General features: G+C 38.1%; 1 protein-coding gene and 1 pseudogene across 6 annotated transcripts in view; one reads left to right on the top strand and one right to left on the bottom strand.

The window, feature by feature from the left end:
- CTNNA3 (catenin alpha 3) overlaps positions 1-12,767 on the top strand; it is a 1,703,691-nt gene that overhangs the window by 495,803 nt on the left and 1,195,121 nt on the right. The gene's annotated exons all lie outside the window — the stretch shown is intronic.
- Positions 6,488-9,564, bottom strand: LOC140850525 (mitochondrial import receptor subunit TOM22 homolog; annotated as a pseudogene).

Below are 12,767 nucleotides of genomic sequence, written 5' to 3' on the forward strand. Positions count from 1 at the left end.
ATTTAAAGCATGCATTAATCATTGATTTACAGTTAGTTTAAACCTATCAGGGAGTAAACCCCCTTTTCTTTCTTTCTTTGTTTTTTTTTTTGTATCTTTAATCTACACCTACATGAAGCATATTATGTTTACTAGGCTCTCCCATATAACAGGTCCCCCCTCTAAACCCCTTTAGAGTCACTGTCAATCAGCATAGCAAAATGTGTAGAATCACTACTTGTCTTCTCTGTGTTGTACAGCCCTCCCCTTTCTCCCACCCCCCATGCATTCTAATCTTAATACTCCCCTTCTTTTTCCCCACCCTATCCCTCCCTACCCACCCATCCTCCCCAGTCCCTTTCCCTTTGGTACCTGTTAGTCCATTCTTGGGTTCTGTGAATCCACTGCTGTTTTATTTCTTCAGTTTTTCCTTTGTTCTTATACGCCACAGATGAGTGAAATCATTTGGTATTTCTCTTTTTCCGCTTGGCTTATTTCACTGAGCATAATACCCTCCAGCTCCATCCATGTTGCTGCAAATGGTAATATTTGACCTCTTCTTATGGCTAAGTAGTATTCCATTGTACCATATCTTCTTTATCCATTCATCTACCGATGGACATTTAGGTTGCTTCTAATTCTTGGCTATTGTAAATAGTGCTGCGATAAACAGAGGGGTGCATCTGTCTTTCTCAAACTTGATTGCTGCATTCTTAGGGTAAATTCCTAGGAGTGGAAATCCTGGGTCAAATGGTAAGTCTGTTTTGAGCATTTTGATGAACCTCCATACTGCTTTCCACAATGGTTGAACTAATTTACATTCCCACCAGCAGTGTAGGAGGGTTCCCCTTTCTCCACAGCCTCACCAACATTTGTTGTTGTTTGACTTTTGGATGGCAGCCATCCTTACTGGTGTGAAGTGATACCTCATTGTAGGTTTAATTTGCATTTCTATGATAATAAGTGATGTGGGGAATCTTTTCATGTGTCTGTTGGCCATCTGTATTTCTTTTTTGGAGGACTGTCTGTTCAGTTCCTCTGCCCATTTTTTAATTGGATTATTTGATTTTTGTTTGTTGAGGCATGTGAGCTCTTTATATATTTTGGACATCAAGCCTTTATCAGATCTGTCATTTACAAATATATTCTCCCTTACTGTAGGGTTCCTTTTTGTTCTATTGACGGTGTCTTTTGCTGTACAGAAGCTTTTCAGCTTAATATAGTTCCCACTTGTTCATTTTTGCTGTTGTGTTTGTTGCCCGGGAATATATGTTCAAGAAGAAGTCACTCATGTTTATGTCTAAGAGATTATTGCCTATGTTTTTTTCCACGAATTTAATGGTTTCATGAATTACATTCAGGTCTTTGATCCATTTTGAATTTACTTTTGTGTATGGGGTTAGACAATGGTCCAGTTTCATTCTCCTACATGTAGCTGTCCAGTTTTGCCAGCACCATCTGTTGAAGAGACTGTTGTTTTTCCATTGCATGTCCATGGCTCCTTTATCAAATATTAATTGACCATATATGTTTGGGTTAATGTCTGGAGTCTCTAATCTGTTCCACTGGTCTGTGGCTCTGTTCTTGTGCCAGTACCAAATTGTCTTGATTACTATGGCTTTATAATAGAGCTTGAAGTTGGGGAGTGAGATTCCCCCCTACTTTATTCTTCTTTCTCAGGATTGCTTTGGCTATTCAGGGTCTTTGGTGTTTCCATATGAATTTTTGAACCATTTGTTCCAGTTCGTTGAAGAATGTTGCTGGTAATTTGATAGGGATTGCGTTAAATCTATATATTGCTTTGGGCAGGATGGCCATTTTGACAATATTAATTCCTCCTAGCCATTAGTATGGGATGAGTTTCCATTTGTTAGTGTCCTCTTTAATTTCTCTTAAGAGTGACTTGTAGTTTTCAGGGTATAGGTCTTTCACTTCTTTGGTTAGGTTTATTCCTAGGTATTTTATTCTTTTTGATGCAATTGTGACTGGAGTTGTTTTCCTGATTTCTCTTTCTATTGGTTCATTGTTTGTGTATAGGAAAGCCACAGATTTCTGTGTGTTAGTTTTGTATCCTACAACTTTGCTGTATTCCGATATCAGTTCTAGTAGTTTTGGGGTGGAGTCTTTAGGGTATTTTATGTACAATATCATGTCATCTGCAAATAGTGACAGTTTAACTTCTTCTTTACCAATCTGGATTCCTTGTATTTCTCTGTTTTGTCTGATTGCCGTGGCTAGGACCTCCAGTACTATGTTAAATAACAGTGGGGAGAGTGTGCATCCCTGTCTAGTTCCCGATCTCAGAGGAAAAGCTTTCAGCTTCTCGCTGTTCAGTATAATGTTGGCTGTGGGTTTATGATATATGGCCTTTATTATGTTGAGGTACTTGCCCTCTATTCCCATTTTGCTGAGAGTTTTTATCATGAATGGATGTTGAATTTTGTCAAATGCTCTTTCAGCATCTATGGAGATGATCATGTGGTTTTTGTCTTTCTTTTTGTTGATGTGGTGGATGATGATGATAGATTTTCGAATGTTATACCATCCTTGCATCCCTGGGATGTATCCCACTTGGTCATGGTGTATGATCCTTTTGATATACTTTAGAATTCAGTTTGCTAATATTTTACTAAGTATTTTTGCATCTACAGTCATCAGGGTATTGGTCTGTAATATTCTTTTTTGGTGGGGTCTTTGTCTGGTTTTGGTATTAGGGTGATGTTGGCTTCATAGAATGGTTTAGGGAGTATTCCCTCCCTTTCTATTTTTTGGAGAACTTTAAGGAGAATGGGTATTATGTCTTCTCTGTGTGTCTGATAAAATTACAAGGTAAATCCGTCCGGCCCTGGTGTTTTGTTCTTGGGTAGTTTTTTGATTACTATTTCAGTTTTATTGTTTGTAATTGGTTTGTTTAACTTTCGTGTTTCTTCCTTTGTCAGTCTTGGAAGTTTGTATTTTTCTAGGAAATTGTCCATTTCTTCTATGTTTTCCAGCTTGTTGGCATATAGGTTTTCATAGTAGACTTTATTAATTCTTTGTATTTCTGTGGAGTCTGTTGTGATTTTTCCATTCTCATTTCTGATTCTGTTCATGTGTGTTGATTCTCTTTTTCTCTTAATAAGTTTGGCTAGAGGCTTATCTATTTTGTTTAGTTTCTCAAAGAACCAGCTCTTGATTTCATTGATTTTTGCCATTGTTTTATTCTTCTCAATTTTGTTTATTTCTTCTCTGATCTTTATTATGTCCCTCCTTCTGCTGACTTTAGGCCTCATTTGTTCTTCTTTTTCCAATTTTGATACTTGTGATATTAGACTATTCATTTGGGATTGTTTTTCCTTCTTCAAGTGTGCCTGGATCGCTATATACTTTCCTCTTAGGACTTCTTTCACTGTGTCCCACAGAAATTGGGGCTTTGTATTGTTGTTGTCGTTTGTTTCCATATATTCCTTTTTCTCTATTTTAATTTGTTCTTTGATCCGTTGATTATTTAGGAGCATGTTGTTAAGCCTCCATGTGTTTGTGAGCCTTTTTGTTTTCTTTGTAGAATTTATTTCTGGTTTTATACCTTTGTGGTCTGAAAAGTTGGTTGGGAGAATTTCAATATTTTGAAATTTACTGAGGTTCTTTTTGTGGGCTAGTATGTGGTCTATTCTGGAGAATGTTCCATTTGCACCTTTTGCATTTGGATGTATAGTTGTATAGATGTCTATTAGGTCCATCTGCTCTACTGTGTTGTTCAGTGCTTCTGTGTCCTTAATTATTTTCTGCCTGGTGGATCTATCCTTTGGGGTGAGTGGTGTGTTGAAGTCTCCTAAAATGAATGCATTGCAGTCTATTTCCCCCTTTAGTTCTGTTAGTATTTGTTTCACATATGCTGGTGCTCCTGTATTGGGTGCATATATATTTAGAATGGTTATATCCTCTTGTTGGACTGAGCCCTTTATCAGTATGTAGTGTCCTTCTTTATCTCTTGTTACTTTCTTTGTTTTGAAGTCTATTTTGTCTGATATTAGTACTGCAACCCCTGCTTTCTTCTCGCTGTTGTTTGCCTGAAATATGTTTTTCCATTGCTTGTCTTTTAGTCTGTGCATGTCTTTGGGTTTGAGGTGAGTTTCTTGTAAGCGGCATATAGATGGGTCTTGCTTTTTTATCCATTCTATTACTCTGTGTCTTTTGATTGGTGCATTCAGTCCATTTACATTTAGGGTGACTATTGAAAGATATGTACTTATTGCCATTGCAAGCTTTAAATTCGTGGTTACCAAAGGTTCAAGGTTAGCCTCTTTAGTATCTTACTGCCTTACTTAGCTTTCTTATTGAGCTGTTATATACACTGTCTGGAGATTGTTTTCTTCTCTCCCTTCTTATTCCTCCTCCTCCATTCTTAATATGTTGGGCGTTTTGTTCTGTGCTCTTATTAAGAGTGCTCTCATCTAGAGCAGTCCCTGTAAGATGCCCTGTAAATGTTGTTTGTGGGAAGCAAATTCCCTCAACTTTTGCTTGTCTTGGAATTGTTTAATCCCTCCATCATATTTAAATGATAGTCGTGCTGGATACAGTATCCTTGGTTCAAGGAGCTTCTGTTTCATTGCATTAAATATATCATGCCATTCTCTTCTGGCCTGTAGGGTTTCTGTCAAGAATTCTGTTAGCCTGAGGGGTTTTCCTTTATAGGTGACTTTTTTCTCTCTATCTGCCTTTAAAACTCTTTCCTTGTCCTTTGCCATTTTAATTATTATGTGTCTTGGTGTTGTCCTCCTTGAGTCATTTCTGTTGGGAGTTCTGTGTATTTCCTTGGTCTGTTCGATTATTTCCTCCCCCAGTTTGGGGAAGTTTTCTGCAATCACTTTCTGTCCCTTTTTCTCTCTCTTCTTCTTCTGGTACCTGTATAATACAGATATTGTTCCTTTTGGATTGGTCACACAGTTCTCTTAATATTGTTTCATTCCTGGAGATCCTTTTATCTCTCTCTATGTCAGCTTCTATGCATTCCTGTTCTCTGGTTTCTATTCCATCAATGGCCTCTTGCATCTTATCCATTCTGCTCATAAATCCTTCCAGATTTTGTTTCACTTCGGTAATCTCTTTCCGGGCATCTGTAATCTCCCTCCGAACTTCATCCCTTAGGTCTGGTATATTTCTCTGCATCTCTGTCAGCATGTTTATGATTTTTATTTTGAATTCTTTTTCAGGAAGTCTGGTTAAGTCTGTCTCCTTCTCTGTTGTTGACTCTGTGATCTTTGTTTGCCTGTAATTTTGCCTTTTTATGGTGATAGAGATAGTTTGCAGAGCTGGCACGGGTGACAGCTGGAAGAACTTTCCTTCTTGTTGTTTTGTGGCCTTCCTCTCTGGGAGAACAGTGACCTCTAGTGGCTTGTGCTGGGCAGCTGTGTGCAGACAGTGCTTCTAATTCCTGCCCAGCTGCTATAGAGCTTATCTCTGCTGTTGCTGTGGGCGTGGCTTGCCTCAGGTTCCTGTTCTGATATGGTGGAGCCGGGTTGGAGGGGGAGTGGCCGGGAGGCTATTTATTTCCCTGAGGGGCCTCCGAGCTCCCTGCTGCCCAGGGGATTAGAGTGCCCAGAGTTCCCCAGATTCCCTGCTGCTGGACTAAGTGTCCCAGGACACTTCCATCTGGTTTTGGGGTCCCTGTCCCTTTAAGACTTCCAAAAAGCACTCTTAAAAAAATAAATAAATAAACAAAGAAATAATTAATTAATTTAAAAAAAAGCAGCTTGCTTTTCTTTGTCCACGGGCGCCAGCCTCAGGGACCTGCTCATAGTTCTTGCTGTCCTGTTTCCCTAGTATCCAGGACCCCACGCATGCACTGTGTCAGTGCTCTGGTCTGGATGGCTGGCGCTGGGTGTTCAGCAGTCCTGGGCTCCCTCTCCCTCCCTGCTCCGACTCCTATCCTCCCGTTGGGAGCTCAGAGGAGGGGCACTTGGCTCCTACTGGCCTGGGGCTTGTATCTTACCCTCTTCCGAGGTGCTGGGTTCTCGCAGGTGTGGATGTGGTCTGGATGTTGTCCTGTGTCCTCTGGTCTCTATTCTGGGAAGAGTTGTCTTAGTTATATTTTCATAAATATTTGTGGTTTTGGAAGGAGATTTCCACTGCTCTACTCACGCCTCCATCTTGGCTCCACCCCCTGAATATCTTCATTCTTAAAAACAAAATAGAACAGGGGTCTATCCTTCCCAGTGGCATCAGTTCCTGCCTCACAAGGGGATAGTAAGGAGGTCTTCCACTCAAGAGTAATTTAGTGAAAGGGGTGGGATGGCCAGATCTGGAGTGACCATCTGCATTACTGCACACTGGTGTCAGAGTGAGGACAGATGAAACAGGTTAGGGAAGCTTGAAGGGCAAATCTGCAAGTTGGAAGTTTCCATGAGAGAAGGTAGAGAGAATTCTTCCCATCAGGTTTAGATAGATCATGGTGCCAAAGTTAAAAGAAAAAAATTCAAATAATCAGCAGTTATTGAATTTTCATACTTCTCCCACCAAGACAGGTCAGCTAGCAATAATAATTTGGATCACCCAGAAAGTGAGGGTAGAGCCCTGGCATTCCTCCTGACCACCCCCTGTTGGTTCTGGAAAGATCTGCCATCGCTGCAGTTGCTGTTGTTCCATTTGCAACTTCTGTCTCAAAAAAAACAGGAAAAACCAGGAACATGAAGAAAGCGGTCCCAATCCACACGGCTGCCCTGGAAAACCTGTACATTTTTTTCAGCCACAAAGAGGGAGAGATCAAAAGTGTCTTTAGCCATGGACTGGACCTTCTCCAGGAACAGCTCCATCAGTCCCCGTAGTCTCTCTGAAAGGCTCTCACCTAGCTCCTCGTCATCTTCCCCTTCCAGCTCTCCTCAGTCTTCTTGGCATTGCCTTTTGGAAGCAGTCTGTGTGGGGACAGGGGCGCACCAGAGCTGCCAACTGCAGCAGCTGTTGGGGTAGCTGTGACTGAAGGGCGACCCTTTACCCATTCTTTAATCGAGGTATTTGTTCTTATTTTTTTGCCATTTAGTTGTATGAGTTATTTCTGTAATTTGGATACACACCCTTTATCAAATATACAGTTTGCAAATATTTTCCCCCATTCTATAGTAGGTTGCATTTTCATCTTGTTGATTGTTTCTTGAGCTGTGCAGAAGCTTTTTAGTTTGATGTTAATGTCTTTGTCTATTTTTGCTTTCTTTGTCTGTGCTTTGGATGTGATATCCAAAAGAGCGTTGCCAAGACCAATGTCAAGGAGTTTTTCCTCTTTTTGCTTCTAGGAATTTTATAGTTTCAGATTTAAATTGTTAATTTATTTTGAGTTGAATTTTGTGTACAATGTAAGATAAGGGTCCAATATTATTCTCTTGCATGCAATTGTCTAGTTTTTCTAGCACCATTTATTGAAGAGACTACACTTTTCCCATAGTGTGTTCTTAGCAACCTTCTTGCATGGTTTTATTTGCATGGGTTTATTTCTGGACTTTATTCTGTTTAAATGATCTGTGTGGCTACTTTTATGTCAATACCATACTATTTTGATTACTAAAGCTTTGTAATGTAGTTTGAAATCAAGAATTGTGATGCCTCCAGCCTTGGAGTATTTCTTGTTCAAAACTGTTTTGACTGTTAGGTGTCTTTTGTAGTTCCATATAAATTGCAGGGTTGTATTTTCTATTCCTGCAGAAAAGACCATCAAAATTTAATAAGGATTGAATTGGCTTGGTTGAGTTCTCTGTGATGTGTGGATTTTTATAGTTGATGTACAATATTATATTGGTTTTAAGTATACAGCATAGTGATTTCATCATTATACACATTATTAAATCCTCACCCCAGCTACTGCAGTTACTATCTGTCAGCACAGGAAGATGTTACAGAACCGTTAACTATATTCTCCATGCTACACTTCCATCCTCGTGACCAAGTTGTATTATGGTTGAGATTGTTGTGCCTTTTTATCCCCTTCCTCCCCATTCTATCCCCTTCCTCATGGTAACCACCAATCACTTCTCAGTGCCTGTGTAAGTCTATTGCTATTTTTTTCATTTTGTTTTGTTTTGTTTTTAGATTCCATATAGAAGTGGAATCATATGGTACTTGTCTGTTTCCACCTGGTTTATTTCACTTAACATGTATCCACTAGATTCATGGACATTTTAATGATACTAATTATAATCCATGAACACACAATATCATTTCATTTATTTTATTTATGTTGTTTTATTCTTCAATTTCTTTTATCAATGCTTTATAATTATCTGTATACAGATCTATCAACTCCTTGGTTAAATTATTCTCAAGTATTTTATTTTTTTGATGCTGTTGCAAATAAGATTTTTAATTTCTTTTTTGAGTAGTTTATTGTTAGTGTATAGAAATGCAACTGATTTTTGTATGTTGATTTTTTTAAGTTACTGCAACTTTACAAATGTGTTATTCTAACTGTTCTTTGTGTCTTTAGAGTTTACTGTACATAGGGTCATGCCATCTGCCAACTGAGGCAATTTTATTTCTTCCTTTATAATCTGGATACCTTTTCTTTTTCTTTTTTCCTTGTCTAATTGCTCTGGCTGGGACAGTGCTAAGTTGAATGAAAGTTGCAAGAATGAACATCCCTGTCTCGTTTCTGATTTTAGAGGAAAAGCTTTCAGTTTTTTACTATTGAGTATGGCATTAGTGGGGTAGTAATTTTATTGTGATGATGTATGTTCCTTCTATAGCTGTTGAGATTTTTTATCACAAATGGATGTAGAATTGTGTCAAATGCTTTTTCTGCATTGATTGAAATGATTGTATGATATATACCCTTCATTCTATTAATGTGGTATATTGCATCTATTGATTTGCATTCTTGCATTCCAAGGTCATGGTCTATAATCCCTTCTTGGAGTCTGTGAGTCTGCTGCTATTTTGTTCCTTCAGTTTTGCTTTGTTGTTATACTCCACAAATGAGTGAAATCATTTGGTACTTGTCTTTCTCCACCTGGCTTATTTCACTGAGCATAATACACTCTAGCTCCATCCATGTTGTTGCAATGATAGGATTTGTTTCTTTCTTATGGCTGAATAATATTCCATTGTTTATATGTACCACATCTTCTTAATCCATTCTTCTATTGATGGACACTTAGGTTGCTTCCATGTCTTGGCTATTGTAAATAGTGCTGCAATAAACAGGGGTACATATGTCTTTTTGAATCTGAAAAGTTGTATTCTTTGGGCAAATTCCTAAGAGTAGAGTTTCTGGGTCAAATGGTATCTCTATTTTTGGTTTTTTGAGGAACCTCCATATTGCTTTCCACAATGGTTGAACTAGTTTACATTCCCACAGCAGTGTAGGAGGGTTGCCCTTTCTCTGCATCCTCGCCAACATTTGTTGTTTCTAGTAATTTTTATGTTGGCTATCCTAACTGGTGTGAGGTGATATCTCATTGTGGTTTTAATTTGCATTTCCCTGAACACTTTCATATATTTTCATGTAGCCAATTGGTCATCCTTTGTTTGAGCTTGAAGAACTCCCTTTAGCATCTCTAGTAATGCAGATCTACTTGTGATCAACTTTTCCTGTTTTTGTGTGGGAATGTCTTTATCTTCCATTTCTGAAAAACAGCTGTGAGAGCTATTGTATTATTGTTAGCACTACTTTCTTTCAGCACTTTGAATATATCATCCTGCTCTCTCCTGGCCTGAAAGGTTTCAAGTGAAAAATCTGCTCAGTGTTGAGGGCTCCCTGGTGTTAGATGAAACCCTTTTGCTGCTTTCAAAATTTTCTGTTTTGTGTTTGACTTTTGACAATTCGATTATGTGTCTTGGTGAACATTTCTTTATGTTCAACCTATTTGAAGTTCTTTGTGATTACTGGATCTGCATTTTAATTGCCCTCCCTAGTTTGTAAAGTTTTCTGTTATTATATTTTTAAGTAAGATCTCTGGTACTTGTCTTTCTCCACCTGGCTTATTTCACTGAGCATAATACACTCTAGCTCCATCCATGTTGTTGCAATGATAGGATTTGTTTCTTTCTTATGGCTGAATAATATTCCATTGTTTATATGTACCACATCTTCTTAATCCATTCTTCTATTGATGGACACTTAGGTTGCTTCCATGTCTTGGCTATTGTAAATAGTGCTGCAATAAACAGGGGTACATATGTCTTTTTGAATCTGAAAAGTTGTATTCTTTGGGCAAATTCCTAAGAGTAGAATGTAAGAGTGGGAATGTAAACTAGTTCAACCATTGTGGACCTCTTTCTCTGCTCCTTCTAGAACTCCCATAATATGTATACTGATTTTTTATGGTGTCCTATAAGTCCTGTAGGCTTTTTTCACTCTTTCTAATTGTTTTTTCTTTTTAATCTTCTGACTAGGTAATTTCCGAAGATCTGTCTTTGAGTTCATTGATCCTTTCTTCTGCATGCTCTAGTCTGTTTAACTGCTTTAAGGAATTTGCAGTTCAGTCATTGTATTCTTCAGCTTCAGGATTTCTGTTTGGTTCTTTTCTGGTTTCTATCTCTTTGTTAATTCTCATTTTGTTCATGTATTACTTTCCTGATTTCATTGAGTTGTCTACATGTGTTCCTTTTTATCTTGCTTAGCTTAAGATGAGAATTTAAATTCACTTTTACGAATTTTGAATTATTTTTTGGGCAACTGGGATATCTTCATTTCTTTGTGATCAGCTACTGGAGTTTTATTTTATTCCTTTGGTATTTTCATATTTCCTTGATTCTTCATGTTCCTTGAAACCCTGTGTTGCTGTCTTTACATTCAAAGAAGCAGTCACTTCCTCTAGTCTTTACTGACTGGCTTCAAGAGAGAAATATCTTCACTATTCAGCCCAGTAAGACAACCTGGGGTCTATCAGACTCTCTCCATGGATACACTTGCTTCCTCTTGCTTCCCCTGGGGGAGAAGTCTTAGACTGTGTGTCTTCTCTTCACCCTGCAAAATCAGGTTGCATGCTGAGAGCCTCTTGTTTATTTTCTCTAATGTAGTGCTCCAAAGTGTTCACGGTTGTGCACCTTCTCCTAATCCAGCAGATCCAGCTAGATGCTATTTGTGTGCTCCCTGTGGGAACTCACATGTTGTCTACAGGGTAGAATGGGGTGTTGGCTACAGGAAGAAGGGTGCATGGAGTGCTGATGATGCATATTGGCTAGTCACTGTAGGGTCTGAAGTTGGGGGGTCTTACCAGGTTTCTGGGCATGGCTCTCATTAGAGTCCACAATCCAGTTAATCAGACATACCACTTGTTCAGATCTGTTCACTGATTTCTGTGAGCTCCCTCCCCTTTTCTTAGTCTTTAGCTGTCCCAGATTATTCAGCTGTCCTAATCCTTTGAAGATTCTGGGTGTGGAGAGACGTAAATGGGCCTCTTGGGCAGCATCCCACAAGGCTGGGGAAGCTGAGGCTCACTTTGCTCTCATTTTCCCCTGTGGGAGAAATCACATGCAAAGGCAATCCCTCTTGGCCCTGAGCTGTGCTGCCTTGGGAGAGTGGTGACACAGGTAAAGCAAAAGTGTTCTTATGCTCTTCAATGCTTCTATTCTTTGATTTTTTGCCACAGTAGGGTGCTGAAAGCTGTCAGCTATAGTCTCAATCATCCATAAAAATATTCTTCTCTATTGGTCATTGTTAAAATCAGTGTTTCTGTGGGGGCATGAGGTGTGGAGCCTTCTGTTTCATCATTTTACTAATGTCCAGAAGATCATTCTTTTTTCACTAGGTCTAAAATGTACAGTGGTATGTCATAAACCATACAAATCATTTTTAAAAACTCACCTTTTTATTGATTTGATGAAAGGTTAGTAAAAAATTTTACGGCATGTGAGTAGAAGGACAGTAGTTTTAGACAGAATCAAGAGGCCTGAATGTCAGATGTCAGAGTAGGCAAAGGTTTGAGATCAGATGAGCTTGAAGAATTTGAGGTTTTAAAGTCAAGCAGGTAAAAATCCAAAGACTAGGGTAGTTTAAAGAATGGTCTTATAGGACAGGACCTAGGATAAAATGAATGTAATCCTATAATAGAGGCTGTTTTCTGACATAAAATCATAGGCAGACCAGCTAAAATTAGTAATTTCTTCTTAGAATAGTTAAACAGATTTGAAATTAATCAACTTTTCCTATCATCTCAATGCTAGAGACAAGTTAACTATTACTATCACAATTTATAATTGCATTTGAGCAATCAAAGAGTAATCTGCTGCCCTCAGTGTTTCTTCTTAATGCTGATATCACATTGGAGGGACATTTTTAAAAAGGTTTTGATTATTTTAATAATTGTTTTGAAACACTGGAGTGAAATTTTTTTTCTAAATAAGTGGGCTAAGGGAAGACACTGTGAAAATTGAAAAATAAAGAGGTAGATTTAGATGTAAATGAATCCTTGACTGATGGCCAAGCCCATGGTTGGGATTGTCTCATCAAAAAGATAATGTACTGGATAAAGAAAATGTTACATTTGGCATTTGTAAAATTCCTTTCCTTTCTTTTTTAAATCTTTTTGTTCACCTGAAGGGAAAAATGGAGAGACTCAGTAGAACAGTAGAAAAATAGGAAAGGGATAGTCATAAAAGGAAATATTCTTTTTAATAACTTTAAGACAAACAATTTAAAATAAAATCTGTTTCTAGTTTATATTTTATATTACAAAATATGTGAAGATTACACAGTGATAATCTTTCTTTTTTCTAATTGCTTTAAAATTATTTCTTTTTCTGTAATGATTTTTTTCTTTCTAGCTTAGCTCTAGAGTTGCAGCTTAAAATTTTTCTTGGCTACTTTGGTCCCTACATGTTTA

The sequence above is a fragment of the Manis javanica genome, chromosome 7, assembly GCF_040802235.1.
Source record: "Manis javanica isolate MJ-LG chromosome 7, MJ_LKY, whole genome shotgun sequence".
Lineage (NCBI taxonomy): Eukaryota > Metazoa > Chordata > Mammalia > Pholidota > Manidae > Manis > Manis javanica.